At 37.8% G+C, this 18,977-nt stretch overlaps 1 protein-coding gene and 1 long non-coding RNA gene across 3 annotated transcripts in view; both read right to left on the reverse strand.

Moving 5' to 3' along the window:
- Positions 1–4,987, reverse strand: part of LOC125485564 — a 34,133-nt gene extending 29,146 nt beyond the window's left edge. The window contains exon 1 of the long non-coding RNA XR_007264274.1: positions 4,398–4,987. This is a non-coding gene — a long non-coding RNA (uncharacterized LOC125485564). The remainder of the gene's footprint in view (positions 1–4,397) is intronic.
- A 768-nt stretch (positions 4,988–5,755) lies between these two features.
- pwwp2b (PWWP domain containing 2B) overlaps positions 5,756–18,977 on the reverse strand; it is an 87,869-nt gene continuing 74,647 nt past the window's right edge. The window contains exon 4 of one of the 2 annotated variants that reach the window (XM_048608848.1): positions 5,756–5,774. The gene's annotated coding sequence lies outside the window, so the exon portion shown is untranslated. Of the gene's footprint in view, positions 5,775–7,337; positions 7,356–18,977 lie in introns of those variants that run through there. The other variant, XM_048608851.1, reaches the window with a different exon arrangement.

Here is an 18,977-nt window from a genome sequence, read left to right on the forward strand (position 1 = left end):
TCAGAGAAGCAGGAAAATTTTCTGAAGAAGGGTCTAGGCCCAAAACGTCAGCCTTCCTGCTTCTCTGATGCTGCTTGGCCTGCTGTGTTCATCCAGCTCTACACCTTGTTATCTTAGATTCTCCAGCATCTGCAGTTCCTACTATCTCTGAAACCCTTTTTTGACATGGTGTCTTTCAAATTCAGTCTTTTCGTACAGCTCCATTCCTCACACTTAAACTTGATCTCATCCAATTACACTGAGCAATTTCGGGGAAACCGAGGCCTGGTATATCAATATTTAGCCTGTTGTTGAAGGACTGTTTTACCTTGTTAGGCCTGTGTTTGATATCCACTTTAATTGTTCCCTACCTTGACTAGAGAAGCTGAACTTTTCTTAGGAAGTTTTGGATGAGATTTGATACAGGTGTTCAAAATCATGAGCAGTCAGGAATGAATAGATAGGGAGAAACTGTTCCTATTGGTGACTGGGCCAGGATTCGGAGGACACTGGTATAAGGGATCAGCAAAGAAGCAAAGGTGACATGAGTGAAAAATACCTTTTTATACAGAGTAGGTTGATTGATTGATTGATTGATTGACTTTTTGTTGTCGCATGTACCGAGATACAGTGAAAAGTATTGTTTTGCGTGCTATACTGGCAGATTGTACCATACAAAGTGTAGCAGCTCAAACAGAGTGCAGAATACAGTGTTAGAACTGCGGGACAGGTCAGAGAAAGAGAGACATCAGAATTAAAACTTGAGAGATCCATTCAGAAGTCTGATAACAGTGGGGAAGAAGCTGTTGTTGAATCTCTTCGCATATGTATTCAAATGTTTATGTCTTCTGCCCAAGGGAAGAAGGTGAAAGAGAGCATAACCAGGCTGGGAGAGGTCTTTGATTACATTGGTTGCTTTGCCAAGGCAGTGGAAAGTGTAGATGGAATCACTGGATGGAAGGCTGGTTTGTGTGATGAACTGGGCTGTGTTCATGACTCTCTGTAGTTTCTTGTAGTCTTGGGAAGAGCAGTTCCCAAACCACGCTGTGATGCATCCAGATAGGAGATGCATCCAGGTATAATGTAGAATGCATTACCTAAGGTGTGGTGGAGATAGATAAAATCATGGCCTTCAAGATGGAATTGAATAATTACCTGAAGAGAAAAACATGCAGCGTGAGAGGAAAAAAAGCAGTGGAGTGCAGTGGAGTAAGACTAATCCTGTAGAAACCTGGCATGGGCACATTGTGCTGTCACAATGCTATGATGTTATGACTTACTGTATTATCCACCACAATTTATACCATCACTTTCCAAATTATTTGATGGTTTAACCTTTTTCAACACACTTAGGATGTTGTCAGTGTAGTACTGCATTCTGGTAAATGCTGTGATCTTTCTGAGTCTCAACTATTGCTTGGTGTTAGCAATTAATGATTTACCAGTAAATGTACAGCAATATTAAACTCATCTTAAAGACAGTAAATTTGTATCACTCATACAGGAGACCTTTTTTTAATCAAAAGTCAATTTGAAATATAATTCTTTCAGGGACATGATTTGGAAACATTTTCTCCTTAAAAGTCTCTCATTCGGTAAGAGCGAGATACTGAAGATTGTACTGAGAATTTGTGCCACTAGCTCCAGAATTAACTAGCTTCCATTCTATGGTAGATTTAAGCATACAGTAATTATTAAAGTGGTGAGCATACAGTAATTACTTAAATGATGACTTTGAGGCAATGTTATTAGACACAGACAATTGCAACAGGTGTTGTTTGTGTATGTGTGGGCATTGATGCTGGTGTGGATCTTTCTCGCTGTGCTGTTTTTTCAACTAACAAAGGTCACTGTATCACATTGATTTGGGAGGTCAGGCAATTGACTATTCTCAGCAATTTCACATCCTGTTGTCATTTGTAAAGAAATCACTCAGAGAACCATTTCACCCCCCCAACAACCGTGTGAGGTTAGTTTTAAAAGATATGATGAGAAAGAATATAAGCCAAACACTGCAACCAGAATGAACTTGCAATAACAGCACAGGAGAAATCTTTCCTTAAAGTCAAAAGGTTTTCAGTTTCCAATTTTGTTCTGGAGGCAAATACTAAATTGACAGGTTTGTTTTATTATTAAGATAATTTTTCATGACTCAGACTACTTTTCCTCACAAGAACATCCTATGGCGTAACTCCAAAACATCAAACAGCATTTGAAAATCTCAAAACAAAAGTGCTTACTCAGGGAGATAAAGATAGTTGTTTGACATTGGGAGGGATGAAATCACAGCCAAACCAAACCATGGCTTCAACTGACTTCCATGTATACTTGTTCCCCAGAATATACATTATACATAAAATTAATAAAAGTACATGCTAAAACATTTCAGACTGAAAACAGAAAATGTAATACAATTCAATCTTCATCTATACAGAATTCTGAGGAGCCTCAATACAATTGCAATACTCTTGATATTCATAATGTGCATTTTATATCAAGCATACAATCTGAGGGGTTCCAGAAGCCTGCTTACTTCTCTACACCAGGCCCTTAGTGCATTATAACTGAAAGACATTAGATGGTCTTTCCCAATGGGACATTGTGGTAGCTGTTCCAAGCTTCACTGCATCCCTCACCACGTAGTACAGTATTGAGGATCTGTCCCTCTGGGACAGCACTAATATTGGCCTTACCAACTTACATACTGACCTGAAACAGGGACTCTTGTTTCTTTCTCTATAGATGTTTTCAGACCTGTTGAGTATTTTCAGTTTTTATTCTGGCCATCATATTAACTCTTCCTGATCAGACATTAATATAGAAGGCGCAGTCATTGGGTCACAAAGAGAGCTGCTGTAGAACATGTTTTTTGAGCTTACACTGGTGGAGAATGTGGTTCCCTTTTGAGGTTAAGAGAGAAGGGAAACCATCTTATTCCAGCAGAAATACTATATTGACCTGAAGGCACTTGATATTGACATTGAAAACATGAAGAAGTGACATCTATTGTTTTAGTGCACTATGATACGATAGTGACAGGCATATGTTAATTGTTGAAATTAGTTTCAAGGAATAAAACAATCAGTGGTATCTCAAGCTATATCAGCAGTATTAGGCAACCCTTAAAATAATTGCCAGGCACAGTTTTGCCTTTGTTCATTGAGTTGTTTACTTTCTCCCATAACAAGTTAGTCACATCCACATATTGTATTTTGTGTTGAAGGTATTAGTCATTGAGACTGCTTACCTGACTGGTAAGCAGGAGGCACAATTTCATTGCAGCTCCCTTCACTGGGTTTTATTTCCACAAGATGGACAGCACTCTTACTCAGTGCCTCTACTGCAGCAAAAGAACAAGTGAGTTGGAGTGGCAGGCAATCCTGCTGGTTAAACTCATCAGTGCAGTCAATGAACAGTGCCTCTGCTCAGATGTCTGGGTGATTCTGTCAATGTCTCATAGATTTGAATTGTTTATTCAGACAAACACATACAGGTAATAATAATACTGGAATTTGTTTCATCAGTGTTTAGCTATAAAGTATCAGTTTCATGCTAACAATTAAGTATGTAACTTTACCTGTCTACATTGATGATACATGGTCTACACATTGCAGCATAGCAGTCTCTGTCTGATAATACATCATAAAAACACTACACCTCTGTACTTCAATTGATTTGGACGTACAGCAGAGTATTAAGTGGTTACTGGAACCAACAAAAACATATAGCAATTTTCTAAGTACTGTACATATTGTAGAATATTATAGCATCTTTTGTGGCCTTCTTCCTAAATACAGCAATGTCATTTTTAAAAACTAATTACATGGTCTTGGCTAAAGTCAATTACTGCCCCATGATATTTAATCATCAATACATAATTGTTCTTACTCCAAATAACTAAATGTTCTGGACCATGAATATCTCCATAACCTCTGACGGCCCTCTTAAGCTTGGTAACTCAGCATGTGGCAAGTTGAACTTGCTGTTGTGTGGTATGCTGGAACACTGAGGCACTGTGCCACAGAGTGACCTTGAAACTGCTTTTGTTTTCCACATTCAAGGATGAGGTTAAAGTAATGGCAAATCACTTGGCTTTATTATTTCGACTGTGGGATTTTAGTGTATGTCCTTCAGGAAAGAGAACTATGTAAACAAAACACTGGACTAGAACATTCAGAGGAAAGCAGGGTATATAATACAGAGCAATGACCATAAAGCCACATATTTTCCCAGATCAAGTCCACTTGGACACTTCTATTTTGTTCCTTGGTTAAAATAAAATTCAATAGATGAAACAGAGATGTAAAACATTAAAGGAAAGTAAAATGTCTTATAGCACTATAGGAAACAAAAAGGAATCTGGATCGCATTAAAACCTTACAGAGGGCTTTTAAAAATAGTTATTCTTTATGGCCTACCTTTAGGGTAAGGAGTAGTTGGCCTTCTTGAGTTGCATGGTTCATGTGGTGAAGGTGCTCCATGAATATTGCAGGAGGGAGTTCCAGGGTCTTTACCCAATAACAATGAAGAAACAGTAATACTTGTCCAAATTAGGTTGATGGGTGACTTCGAGATGATGGTGTTCACTTATATCCATTATTCTTGTCTTAGGTGGTGAAAACTGCAGATTTGGGAGTTGCTGTTGGAGAAATCTTGGCCACTTGCTGCAATACCTCCTGCAAACAGAATATATGCAGCCACAGTAGTACCTGTAGTAGAGACGATGGTTTTTTCTGTTACCAAAATCAATTTGTTAGGACACATTGGGCAGGAAAATGGAATCAATTGGTCAGGATAGAGAAAGAGAATCTGTATATAGAAAAGGGTGCTTCCTGTAAGATGCTTTTGAAGTAATATTTCTAAAAGTCTGTTTTGCTTTCATTGAGCAGAAATGTCCAAAAGACCATTTAAAGGGCTGAAAGCAGGTGTGAACTATTTGGGTTCCTATGCCATAAAAGATTAGGACTATCGATCACCTTGTCTATAATTGGTATTGCTTTGTCATGACCAGTCCCTAGGCAAGGGTTTTTATGATTCCAAATGGGATATCCCCACATGCATGTGTCCCCAGGTGAGGATGGGTGAACTGATTTTGCCTTCTGTACCCAACCATTCCCTCAGTTGATGGCAGCAAGTTTAATTTAATAGAAAAGATCCCTGGCTTTTTGGATATCTTCTCCCATTTCAAATATGTTTGTGTTTTAAAAGAAGTCTGTTTAGCCTTGAGTAAAAGGAATTAAGCACATTAGCTACTAAAATGCAACTCACAAACACAGATTAGAAATGAGAGGTGACTCCAGAAGGTAAAAGTTTAGAAATATGTGAATCAGTCTTTAGCTTATTCATGAGGAATAGGTTGCCCTAACCAAAATGAATTGGAAAGATATCCTAGACAAGAAATACCAGCGACACTTGAGAATTACCAAGTGGAGAGCCTGGGTTTGGGCACTGGTGTGGTGGCCAAGGATCTCAAACACTATTGAGAATCCAATAGCTGCCTGTGAAACTGTGCTATTCACAGCGCTGAACACAGAGAGCCATTGATCTCCACTACTTATCCTATGTAGTGAACATGCGAACAAGGGGAATAGACTTATTTATGTTTGACAGAAGGTCTTACCTTACTGCTGTTGACTACTTTTCACAGTGGAAATGAAAAACCTATTTACTACCACAATAGGAGCAGTTGTCAAGTCTTGTTGAAATGTTCAATACACATGGGATCCATGATGTGGTTGTATCAGACAATAGACCACAGTTTACAGCTGAGTCTTTCAGCCAATTTTCAGTTGCTTCTGGAATCAAACACATAAGAAAATCACTGAAAAACTCACTACTGAATGGAGAACCAGAGGCATGGGTTCAAGATGGTCAAATCCCTTTTTGAAGGAAAACTCAAACTTTTACAGATCTCTGTTAAAGTACTGGTCGACCTCACTCCAGCGTGTCTTATTACCATCAGAATTGTTAATAGTGAGAACATGCAAGATTGAACTCTTTATTGTACCAGACATTGATACCACAGTTGAATCCACAAAATGGCAAAATGTTTGCCGTAAGTCTTGTTCGGAACAGCAGGTTATTCGTTATTGTAGTTATCACTGCGCACAATGGAAGCCTCAAGTGAGTTCACCAGCATCTTCTCAAGGGCAACTAGGGATGGGCAATAAATGCTGACCCAGCCAGTGACACCCACATCCCATAAGTCAATTAAAATAAAGAATTGACTGGCTTGCTGGGGCCATTTCAGAGAGCAAACAAGTGTCAGGCACGTTGCTGTGGGTACAACCAGATGAGTTTTGCAATAATGGTCAACACTAGATGAGCGTTTAATTGCAGATTGTCATTGATTCAAATTTCACCATCTGTTGCAGTGAGATTCAAACCCATGTGTCTCTGGATTACTAGTCCAGTGATAATACACGACACCACCATCTCTCCTTATACCAAACTAACCAATATAATTTATACTTATTGCTACCATGCACTAATCTACATTTAGATCAGACAAGTACTTCTTCTGAGATTGTAGACATACTCACCGAGCCGGTGGGTTTCATTGCAAACGTTTCGTCACCGTGCTAGGTAACGTAGTCAGTGCGCCTCTGGTGAAGTGTCGGTGTCCTGTCCTGCTTGTTATTTATACGCCTCGGTTTGCTGGGGTGGTTGGTATTACTTCCTGTTCTGTTTTTTCTGTGGTTTGTACACAGGGTCTAATTCAATGTGTTTGTTGATGGTGTTCCGGTTGGAATACCAGGCCTCCAGAAAATGGCATGTCTCTGTTTGGCTTGTGTAATTATGGATGTGTTGTCCCAGTCGAATTTGTGTCCCTCGTTGTCCGTGTATAGTGAGACAAGTGAGAATTGGCCATGTCTCTTGGTGGCGAGTTGGTGTTCATGTATCCATATGGTCAGTTTTCTTTTGGTTTAGTCTATGTAGTGTTTCTCACAGTCCTTGCATGGTATTTTGTAAATTACCCCAGTTTTGCTGGTTTTGGGTATGGGATTCTTTACGTTCATCAGTAGCTGTCGTAGGGTCGTTGTCGGTGTGTGGGCTACTCTGATACCTAGGGGTCTGAGTAGTCTTGCAGTCGTCTCTGAAATGTCCTTGATGTATGGTAAGGTGATTAGTGAGTTTGGTCGTGTTGTGTCTTCCCGTTGTGGTCTGTCTCGGAGGTAACGGCAGATTGTGCTTTTCTGGTATCCAATTCTTTTGAAGAATCTGTACAAGTGCTCCTGTTCTGCTTTGCGTAGTTCTGGGTTGCTGCAATGTGTTGTGGCCCATTTAAATAGTGTCCTGATGCAGCTCCGTTTGTGGGTGTTGGGGTGGTTGCTCGTGTAATTGAGTATTTGGTCCGTATGTGTGAAGAAACTTCACTAGAAGAAAGCCAGCGACACATAAACAACATCCTTACCAGGATAAAATTCCCAAAGACAAAGAGAACAACAACCAAGTACCCTTCCTGGACATAATAGCAGAACACAAAAACAATGGGGAATTCCAGACTAGCATTTATAGAAAGATCACACATACAGACTAGTTGGCTCAGCATTGAATATTGGGAAATGGTCAGTCTATTATCCTCCAATTATCTGAAAAAATAATCAACATAACTTGCTGTTTTCAATCCTTAAGCTTTTTTTAAATGCAAATTGAGACTGCCTCTCCTGTTCCATGATCCACAACTTTGCTCAGCAGGCTTTCTGACCACAACTGCAGCCACATTTTGACATCTTTCCATTTGTTAAACATTTAATATTTATTAAATGTATTGCAGAGAGACCCTTCACCTCAGCAGATCTCAATGTATTGAAATTAGTGGATGATAAGATTGTGGGGAGTAGAGCACTGTTAGGCATTACTGACCATTAAGTTTAGATTCCATCTGGAGTAAAAGACCCACTTTTTGATGCAGGAATTCATTTATGACATTGAACAAGGCTTTTTTTCTAAAGAAAACAACCTTCTTTGTCACTCCTTGCTAGTATTTCAAATTCCTTTAACAGAGTTGTGGGAATATTTTGAACATTACAAAAGATGAGTAAATCATCCACTGATGTTTTCCCTCAACATTCTTCACTCAATTTATTTTGCTTTAAGACTAGCGAACACAGCAATGTTAATTCTACAGACTTTAAACAACTTTAATAAAATTCTCAGACAGTGACTGTAGTGACAGCGGTTTGATACAAGTACTGAAATTGAATTTATTAAGGGCATTAGGCAAAAATATATGTCTGTAACCTTTTATTGTACATAAAAGATTAAGATCAGTTACTGCAGTTGTCTTCTGCAAACTGAATTACTGTATGACAAATATTCTCACCTAAGAGCAAGGCACCTTTGGAGATCCTTTGTACAGAGGACTTTATTGTGACCACTGCACATAAAAGAGGACCAGTCTGGCAAGTTATTCCAAGCATTTGACACAGATCAGTGAAACTATTCATGTCATTCATTTCCTAAATGTCCTACATGATTGATATCCTGGAGCCTGGGGATACTGACTCCTGATTGACAACTATGTCTAGGGTGAAGACACAGAGGAAGACCAATAATTATTTGCAATCAGTTTGATGGACATTGCTGTAAGGGTTGTTCTATATTGGGATACCTGTGCTTCACTCATCGATCCACAGTTTGTAGCCTGCAGAGAGGTTAGACAGTGATTCAGCACTTAAGAAATGAACCTTTTTTTTAGCTCAACTAGTTTAGTTGAGAACGTTTTAATTACTTTGATATATTACAGACAATGCTAATGGTCATGTATTACATTACACTGAATTCTGTCCAGCGTCAGATTATTTGTTGCTTTATAGCCTTTGCTCTTAGCCAGGTGACCTATACATTCAAACTCTATCATGTGATATTTTCAGTACTTTCAGAAAGATGGTAAACCATCTCTGATTATCATTTGTCTAGATATTTGGCAGATAAAGAAATGCTGGATTATAAAACAGAAAGATCTGCTTACAAGAATAATTAGTAACATCTAATCCAAGTGGAATAACTTGCGTACAAATGTACTTGTAATATGTTGCATCTTTTTTTTTCTTTGCTGCTATAACACTATTTATTTTCTTCACATAATTGCTGCTATCAAAACCAGCACCAGGTGATTTTAAGTATTATTAACCAAGAAACACGAACCCGAAAGATGTATAATTTTCAAGGATATTTAATGCAAACAAGATACTAAATAGTGGTAATATGAAAAATATCTTGACTGAGCTAAGTCACATCTTCATTCTCTCTGAACAATTCCGGGAATCCTGACAACTTTTAAATACAGACTCACTCTATAAGTTTTTTTTTAAAATGTAATATTATACTCAATATCTGTCAAGAAAAATCTTCACGCACGTGCAATGGATGGTTCAGTGAGTTTATCTAGGCCCAGAGGGTCCAAAATTCAATCCCTGATTCAGGCTGTTGGGTGACCACAGCCAGAAGTCCACAGTACAATAATTCCCGATGCTCTGATGAATATGAGGAATCCGGACCCAGGTTCCCACTCCTGCTCACTCTATGTGATACCTTCTAGAAGCCTGTGTACACAACTGTCAGATGAGGACAGCTTTGGACTCAGTTGTGATGGATTGCTCGGTGGAACAGTCTGTCACATAAATAATGGCCATTTATAACGGTCATTTGAGCAAGCTAACAAAGGGCATTCACACCACTGAAATTGTATCCATACCAATGAAAAGATCAATGTCTTCAGTACAGATTGGGAAGTGAAAGGGAAGTTAGTAATTTACTAGCAGCAAAATGACTGAAAAAAATATGGGGTTGTCTTGACAAATATTTTAATATTTCACATTAGAAGTGCAGGGTTAACTATTATTTTGACTTATAAGTTTGACTTGCTGTATCTCTACTTCTTTGGCATGCAATGCTTTCTTCACACTTTCCTGTAGCTGGCCACTGTTGAAGTTCTACTTTCTCTAGAATCCTTTGTAATTTTTCTCAACATACATGTCCACAACTAAAACATTTGGAAGTCAATAGGCCCACTGTACATTTTAATTTCCCTCTTCCTGCTGTGTCTCTTTGTGGGCTACTTGCTAAGTACATCATGCATAGAGCATTTTACATAATGCTGACAAACGTCTGTAGGTAGCATAGAACCTAACTTAAGTACAGTGATCTATGAAGTCATTTAAATAATATTAATTATAATAATTATATTAGTGTTATACCAGTCATGATAAAATCATATTTATAAAAAGTGAAATCCTCTATCTACCATTGTTTAAGCTGTAAACTTCGTGCTGCTTAAAAAGAAAACCTTGATGCAAGAAGGCTAGATGAGCTTGGTGGACCAGTATTAATACTAACTCTGATCATTGGCTCCATTTAAGATGACATCAGGAGATAGCTTTGGCCAAAATACCTTTACTTATTGTTCTTAAAAAATCTACATGAACACATAGCTAATTTAAATAAATGAATAAAAATAGAACTAGTGTGAAACAGATTGCTTGCCAAATAGTTTGGCATATCTACTGCAAGGTATGCAAGGTCATTATTACTTATATGTCAAACCAACCTGATAAGGAAGGTTTTGAGCTTGATCCTTTCATCCTTTTGGAGTTAGCTGGAATGAGGGAGGAGGTACTGGAGGAACAAAAAAGAATTTCTGCTTCTGATTAGCCCTGGAAATGGACATTTAGTGACAGTAGGGTCAAGCTTGAACAGGATGTTTTCCACATGCCAAAAGCCTGCCTACATTGACCGTTGAAATTCACAAGAAATTGGCAACTCAGTTGAGATTCTGAAGGCGAGGCCTGTATTGAAACATGAGTCCATGCCCCATGCAGCAAACAGGAAAATTTGAGAGAGGGAAGAATTATAAACTTTCAATGGGATAAAAAGACAACTAGGCACACTGAAATCCTACACTAACTTTCAGAACCCTAAGCATGCCATTTCGGAAACATGGAAAACGTATTTTCTATGTCAGTTAAGAAATTTAGCAATCTGCATTGCATTGCATTACATTAGTGATAGAGTTACTGCTTTATGAGAAAACAATTGGTCTGGTCATTATGTGGAGGGACAGGTCAATATGTTTGAAAACGATGTATTTATCACATTGTTATACATAATGATCAGGCCTTTAATATCCCCAAAGCATTAAACATGTCATTGTCACACAAAACTCTTAAAATGGACAGAGAAATAGCCTCTTATTGCATAACTTATTGTTCCCACTCGGTGATGCAAATTAGTTTAAAAGTAATTTATTGCATTGTTTTATCATCTGCTTCGGTTTAATGAGCTGCTCTAAGATTGCAAGAAATTGCAGAAGCTTCGAACAAAGCTCAGCACATCTCACAAAATATCACACTTTGCATTCTCAAAGGACTATTTAATGACTTGAAATGAAAATGTGAAATTGTTTTCATGAATTAGATGTGCCTGAAATATAATTAGCAACTTACAGGGAAACTAAAGAACAAACCAATACACACACATACACACTATTGAAACACAAACACAAAGGTTTCAAAAGACTTCAAAACAACTGCTAATCAATATGGAATAATTAATTCCAGCAGTGGGAATAGTTGTCCATCTGTCGATCATGGTTTAACATGTTAACAGTGAGCAGCTGTTAGATTTTAATTGATCTTTCAGAGTGTGGAAGCTGCATGCTTGAGCACCCCTTTGGTAAAATGACTCAAAATCAACCAATAAATTTCTCTTAATATATCTGCTCAATTAATCTACTGACATACTGGAAAACCTGTAAAGCTGGAATTTTAATGTAATTAGAAAGTCTAATGAATGGTACAAAAAGTGTGCACGCTCTATGGTCTTAGGTAAGACTAAGGTCCTTAAACAGAATGCACAGTGTAATATGTTCATGTTTCAGTGAAGTCTCCAGGTATGTTGGTATCTTATCTGAGCAATTTAAGGCTGAAGTTAAGACTAGTTTGTATTGTCAAATGCCATAAATTCTGAAAGTTTAAATGTTGTTCAAATGTTTTACGCTGGTGTTAAGGTTTGCAGTCGGAGAGGAGTACCATCCTTCAGAGATGGTAGGAACTGCAGATGCTGGAGAATCTGAGATAACAAGGTGTAGAGCTGGATGAACACAGCAGGCCGAGGAGCAGGAAGGCCGACGTTTTGGGCCTAGACCCTTCTTCAGAAGGGTCTAGTACCATCCTTCAGTCTAGGCCAAACTTAATTTAAATTTCAACTCCAGTTTATTGAAATTAACAAGAATAGTCATCACAGATAATGCTGTTGACAATTACTATTTCACTCTGTATGCACTGATTCCTGTTATAAACTGCAGTTAAACTGCCTTATGAATGTATAAGGACACAAATGACCCCTGTCATGAGTACAGTGTTTTTGTAAGCACAACATTTAGTGCTTCTATCCAACTATAACACTTCTAAGACTGAGGAATAATCATATTTCATTCTCTTTAGCATCCCTATACTCAATTTTACTTCTGTTTGAAGATGTTGGCCTGCAGTGGGATATGGGTATTAGCCCTTCATGTCAGAGTTGAGGAGATGAATATTAACTAATTATACAACCATAGCAGATCACAGCTAAACTTTTTTTCTTGCTCCATTGTATACATCTGTATAATCCCTCTTGCACCCACCGATGTCTGGTAATCCAGATTTCTGATGATTTTGCATTTTGCACAGGATTTGAATATTAAAGTTAAGGCACAGTGACATTATTTTCTGGTTCACTTTAATTTCCTGAAAATTACAGTATGAATGAATAATTTTATGGTGATTTCTGTATCTTTCAATCAAACAATTTAATTCTGAAATGAGATCCTCCACTAATTCAGTTCTGTTGTAGAAATGAGCACTGGTCTAGAGAGGTCAGAATATACCACTGATATCATGTGCCAACCTGTGGATTTGCATTACACCCAGATCAGCAAGCAGAGGTGCACAGGCCTCACTTTGACAGAGGATCGATGCGTGCAAAGGCTCCAATTCCCAAGAGAGACAGTGGCTGATCTGCCGGCATAAATAAGACACAGGCATGCCTTACTGACAACAATGCCAGATGATCCTTTAGAAATCCACCACTCAGTGTGTACTCAGATGGTCATGAAAGGAGGATTGATCTTGCTTTTCTATCTTCCTATCCCTCCCTGTATTCCAATTCACTTTCCTTTAATTCTCCAAATCCCTTTACATTTCTTCAACACAATTTTCTGTTTTCAATATTATGTTGTCTCCCTACACCCACTCAATCTGCATTTGAAGTAATTATGATAATGTGTTAGCTCTGGGAGATTAAATGCTTTTACCAAATTATTTTACCAATATTTGCTCCAGATTTGAACAACTTCTTTCTAGCAGGGATCTTTGGATAGAGATGGGAAGCAGAGCCAGATTATCCTTTCTACGGCCTCTTGTAATCTTGTAAAACTATCACAGGAGTTTCTGACTATCCCTGGAGTTGTAACATTTGGCGAGTGCAGGGAACAGGACTTATTTCTGCACTGTCAAGACTGAATGCACTTAATTATGCATCAAATGTATTATTTCACACTTATATCAGTTTTCTGTCTTGCATTCCTGGAAGTAGCAGCATGGCTGGAATAAAGGTGTATGTATTTTTTTTAGAAATACTCAAAGATGTGCTCAAATCCAACACACAAATATAGTCAGCAAACTGGTCAACATTGTTGAGCTCCATCCCTCCTTCAGCTATTCTGCACCAGAACCATGTTTATTTCTCACCTTCAAATTTGGATATACCAATGGTCTTCTGGTCAACATTTCATTCTTTATAAACTGTATCTTCAGCTCATGTTCTACCCCACACCAAGCCTCATGCATCCGTAATGAGTTTCTTTACCAGCATCTCCGGTGGAGACTAACATGATATTTGTGTGTATTTCAAGCAATTCAAAGGCAACTGAGTGGCTAGAACTGAATCTATCTTCACCAGGCTTGGACTTTGTTGCTCTTCACGCTTCTATGTACTTCTCTCTAAGGCTAGTTTCTAAGTTTCCCTGTACCTGCATAATTTTTATTTAAGAATGTAATCTACGATAATCCCACTTGCCAATTGCTTCCTTGCATGGAATGCAATTCTCAGTGCAATTTAATTCCTAGTCTTGCCATAATATTGGTCCAAATCTCCTTCTATCCGAATAGTTCATAGTACTGGGGACTCCTAGTTAACACTGGTTAGATCTCCCTTCAAAAGAAGCTTGCTCCATCATGAGGAGAAAAAAAAAATTAAGCCTTATCACTATATCATTTTCTTCCAGACAGATCTGTAACCTTTGTCTGTAAATATGCAAGTCCTCTGTTAGGAGTGAATGCTCACATTGTCACCAAATATGTCTCAGAAGCTAGTTCTCAATTATGTACCATGCTGACACATTGTGTACCTGAATAAAACCTGCACACCGAACAATCTTTCAAACTTCCTCAATATTCATGTCAAAAGTGCAAAACGTGTTTCTCAATTTTCTTCAGTCCTTAATTCTCAAACAAAGTGTAAAAAAAAAAATCCATCCTGTGCTCATTGCCAGAGTTAAGAAAGATTAACATGTACTCAATGCCATTAGGCATTATTAAACAACTATATTTACACCACCACAGAGATGGCAATCAGAGATAGCTGTAATAGACTAAAATCACTCTTGTCCATTCTGTCCTCCTTTGCTTCCCACTACTCCAACACCTCAAGTTAAAATTTCCCATCTCCAAGTTGAAATAGCATCAGTGGTTTCTCCCTTTCTGTACCTTCCATTTGCCCTCAAATTTTCCACCAACTCCAAACTTTACTTTCATCTGAATTTCTATTTTTGTGCAGTCTGCACTCACTTCCTCCCATCTTCAGCCACTTGGAGTAGTCTATGATTTCCTCCTTCTTCTTTCGAACCCTCCCCATATTTTACTAAGCTTTTGTTCACTCCCTTCTTATATCTCCTTTGGTTCAGTCCTTTCTTCTAAATGCCTCTGTGACGTGTCTTGAGACACTTTTCCACATTAAAAGGTGCTATATAGTTGCGAGTTGTTGTTATGTCTCTCAATCCTTCAACTGATGAGCACCTTTGGCCTACTGCTTTTGAGTGCCTCTTAAGGTGATTTCCTTCTCACATAACAAAAGTAAATGAGCGATAAGCATTCACTCGCACTTCATTATCTGGCCTTTGGTGCCCTTTGCAGCTGTAACCAACTTGTCACATTAACTCCCCCGAGAAAACACTGGAAATTCCAAATCACCATAAAGAAAGTGGATTTTTCTTGACTAAATTAGGTCAGTACAGTTGTAGAATAAGTGGCCTGGATTGTTAATGAGGTGTATTTATATAATTAAGCAGTCTATCAAGAGCTCCTTAACCAATGTACTAAGATTTTAGAGTGGCTGGGGGCATCTGTGTGGTGCAGTGGAAGTGTCCCTATTTCTGGAGAAGAACACCTGGGTTCAAGTCCTTCTTGGTCCAGAGGTGTGTCATAACATATCCAGTGAGGTTAGCTGGCTGATGGGATAGAATGTTTAAAATTATTCACAGATGAGAGTAAGGTCAGAACATGTCTTGCCTCCATTTCTGCTCTCCTGATAACTAATTCCCTGGTAGATCTGTCCCACCTTCAATCAGGCTCCTGTCTTGGCAAAAATGCGAATCAGCTCCTGGTTCATGGCCAGGGTGGGGTTCGCAATTGGAATTGAATTGACTTCCTTTTTCCTGCCTCCTCATTGAAAACTCATCCTGCAAAGACATTACAAATCTATCCTGCTCACTAGGAAACTGAAAATTCTTCAGGCACTTTTGGTTAAGAAAACCAACCAGAAGAAATTATCCTGTTGCAGCCTGAAAGAGGTAACATCATAAGTAAAATGAAGAACTGTGGATGTTGGAAATCTGAAATGAAAACAGAAATTACTGGAGAAAGGCAGCAGGTCTGGCAATATCTGTGAAAAGAAAGGAGAGTTAACATTTCAAGACCAGTGATCTTTCATAAAAGTAATGGATAATGAACTTCCACTTGAAGATAAATATTGCTGCAAATTAAAGTTGAATAATAATGATCCATTACTCACCTCAGCTTTGAATGGTCAAGGACAAAACATCACCAATAAAAAGACCTATCTCAAGCAGCAAAATGGACAACAATTTCTTCATGTAATATGTTGGTGTAATATTTGGTGTTAGAATATTTGAATTATAAACAAAGACATATACCTGAACATTTAACTTTTCTGTTGAAGAATTTTGTGTATGGGTATAAATCTAATATTATATAAATATAACATTAAAAAATTCATAAATAATAGATCTGTAAAGGAATCAAAACTGTATCTGATGTTGTTTTCTGGCAAAAACCTAACATGGATTCTGCCAAGAAAAAAGAATTTAATACATTTATGGCCATAGAGCTGCCATTTTGTTTATCCTTGTCAATACATAGCACATATATATTATGGTAAATACATGCAATGATGACTGATTCCTGTTTTCTCAATTAAAAAATGAAGTAATTTCAAAGTGATGTTCTTAAAATATGACAGTGAAGCATCAATTCTTTGAATGTCACTCACTTTGAATGAGTATTATTATCATATTCCCTGAATATTATTTCATTCACTAAATGCGCAACTAGAACTTTCCCATCTGCATCTCCACATTTCTGCCTAATTCCCTACTGGTCAATAATTTATTTGATACTGCTCTTTTATCACCTGTTCAGTGTAAATCTGTCTTGCAGCCAGCAAAAACACTTTTATGCAGCAGTCCATCAACATCACCAACTTTACCATGTCGCTTCATGGTAGTGGTAGTCTGCTTGCAATCATAGAATTGGTAAAATTGAGCCTTGGTAAATTTATACATTCACCAAAGGATACAATGTTTACTGTTTTGAACAATCAACCTCCATACTGTATAATCATGGACCCACTTTGAATTAAATAGCTTCTAAGACAAAAAGAAGTAAATTGTATGCTGACATGCAAGAGCTTTCTTACTGTTTTAACTACCTGATTTTTTATTTTTAGTTTTAGCACATCACACACAACAACTTACAATCAATTTTTTTCTGTACCTGAAATGAACATAGAACAAGAAAATATTGCTGGCAATGCTGCTGTATCATCAAAAATATTTGATGCTGCTTGAAATGGAGAGTTATTTCACAACTCTCAACAAGGATATATTCTATTCAGAAAGACAGACACTACATCAAGGGTGCATCTTCAGTGGCCAACTAAGAGTTGTGGATAGTATGAAATTGAAACTAAAAGTATATAATGGTACAAAGATTCATGGTGGACCAGAAATTTGGGAAAAAATTTAGAACTAGCAAAGGAAGACTAAAAAATAGAGAAATAGGAATATGAGTGTAAACTAACAAGAAATATGAAAATAGTCAGTTAGAGTTTCCAGACAGTTAAGGAGGAAGTAGCAGGATATTTAAAAATTCATAATGCAGTCATGGTTTTATGGAAGAAAAATCATGTTTGACAAATTTATTGGAATATTACTGATTTAAAGACACAGTTTGTTCAAGCAATTGCATGCACTTCGCCTGTTTCAATTCAACAAAATTGGTGACAGCTATTTATTGGTTCATTCTTCAAGGCGATGCCCAGACCACTCCAAATCAATCTGTCTGATTTGAAATCTAAACAACAGTCAGCAGTTAACAGTCAATAATCACTAAATTTATTTGAGTTTGTGGGTCTATCTACAGCAGTGCAGCAGTCCAAGATACAGCATTTTCTCAAGGAGAACTACTGAAACGCAACAAATTCTGGCCCTGCCAGTGACACCTAAAAGCATTGAGAGGATAAATAGTCATGGTGAATAAAAGTCAACCAGCAGATGTAGTGGACTTGGATCTACAAGAGGCATTCAGTAAGGTGCCACATAAAAGGTTTCAATGTAAAAAGCTCATTACCCTTCAGTTTTTTCTATGAGTTATGTTTAGAATGGACAGAGGATTGGCTGAAGAACAGAAAATTGTAGCCAGCATAAATGAATCCTGTTTAGTTGGCAAACTGTAACTAGTAGAGATGATCAGTGCTGGGTTCTTAGCTATTTACAATCTACACTAATTCAGGGATGAAGTGTATTGTAGCTATGTTTGCTGAAGATACAAAGATAAAGATGGGGAACGAAGGCTGGCCTTTCCAGGGATGCCCACATCTGTGAAAAAATAAAAATAAGTAGAAAGGCGAGGAGAATACAAATAATGTATAAAGAGGTTTCAATACTTAAATTTGACAGATTGGGTATAATGTAAAGAAATGTGACAATGTCCATTTTGGCAGGAAGACAAATAAAAGCAAAACTATTTAAACAGAGAGAGAATGCAGTACAGAGAGATCTGGGTGTCCTTGCCTGTGAATCACAAGAAGTTATTCTGCAAGTACAGAAAATAACTAAAGACAAATGAAATGTTGGTCTTTATTGTAGGGAGGATGGAATATGAAGGTAGTTAAATCTCACTACACTATTTATTCATGGAGCAGTGGAGTCCTGCATACAGTTTCGGACTCTTTATTTAATGAGGGATATATTTGGATTCATGGAAGTTCAGAGAAGGTTCATTCGGCTGATTCCTGGGATGAAGAAAGTCTAGGCACAGCCTGCTAAAACTTATTAGAATTCAAAAAAATAGAGGTGATCACACTGAAAGTATATAAGGTTCTGGTGAAATATAAGATTTGAAAGGGGCTTTACAGGGTAAATGGTGGGAGGATGTTTCCCCCTTGTTGGGAAATCTAGAATTAGGAGTCTTTCATTTAAGATATAGAGCAGGAGGAATTTACTCTGAGGACCATTTGTTTTAGGAATTCTCTAATCAAGGCCAAATTAGACAGAATTTTCATCCACAAATGAGTCATGTTTTATGGGATGCAGGCACGATTAAAAATCTCAGACAGCAAGAACTGCAGATGCTGGAGTCAGAGACAACGCAGCGTGGAGCTGGAGGAACACAGCAGGCCAGGCAGCATCAGAGAAGCAGGAAAGTTGACATTTCGGG

The sequence above is a fragment of the Rhincodon typus genome, chromosome 20, assembly GCF_021869965.1.
Source record: "Rhincodon typus isolate 14 chromosome 20, sRhiTyp1.1, whole genome shotgun sequence".
NCBI classification, from domain to species: Eukaryota; Metazoa; Chordata; class Chondrichthyes; order Orectolobiformes; family Rhincodontidae; genus Rhincodon; species Rhincodon typus.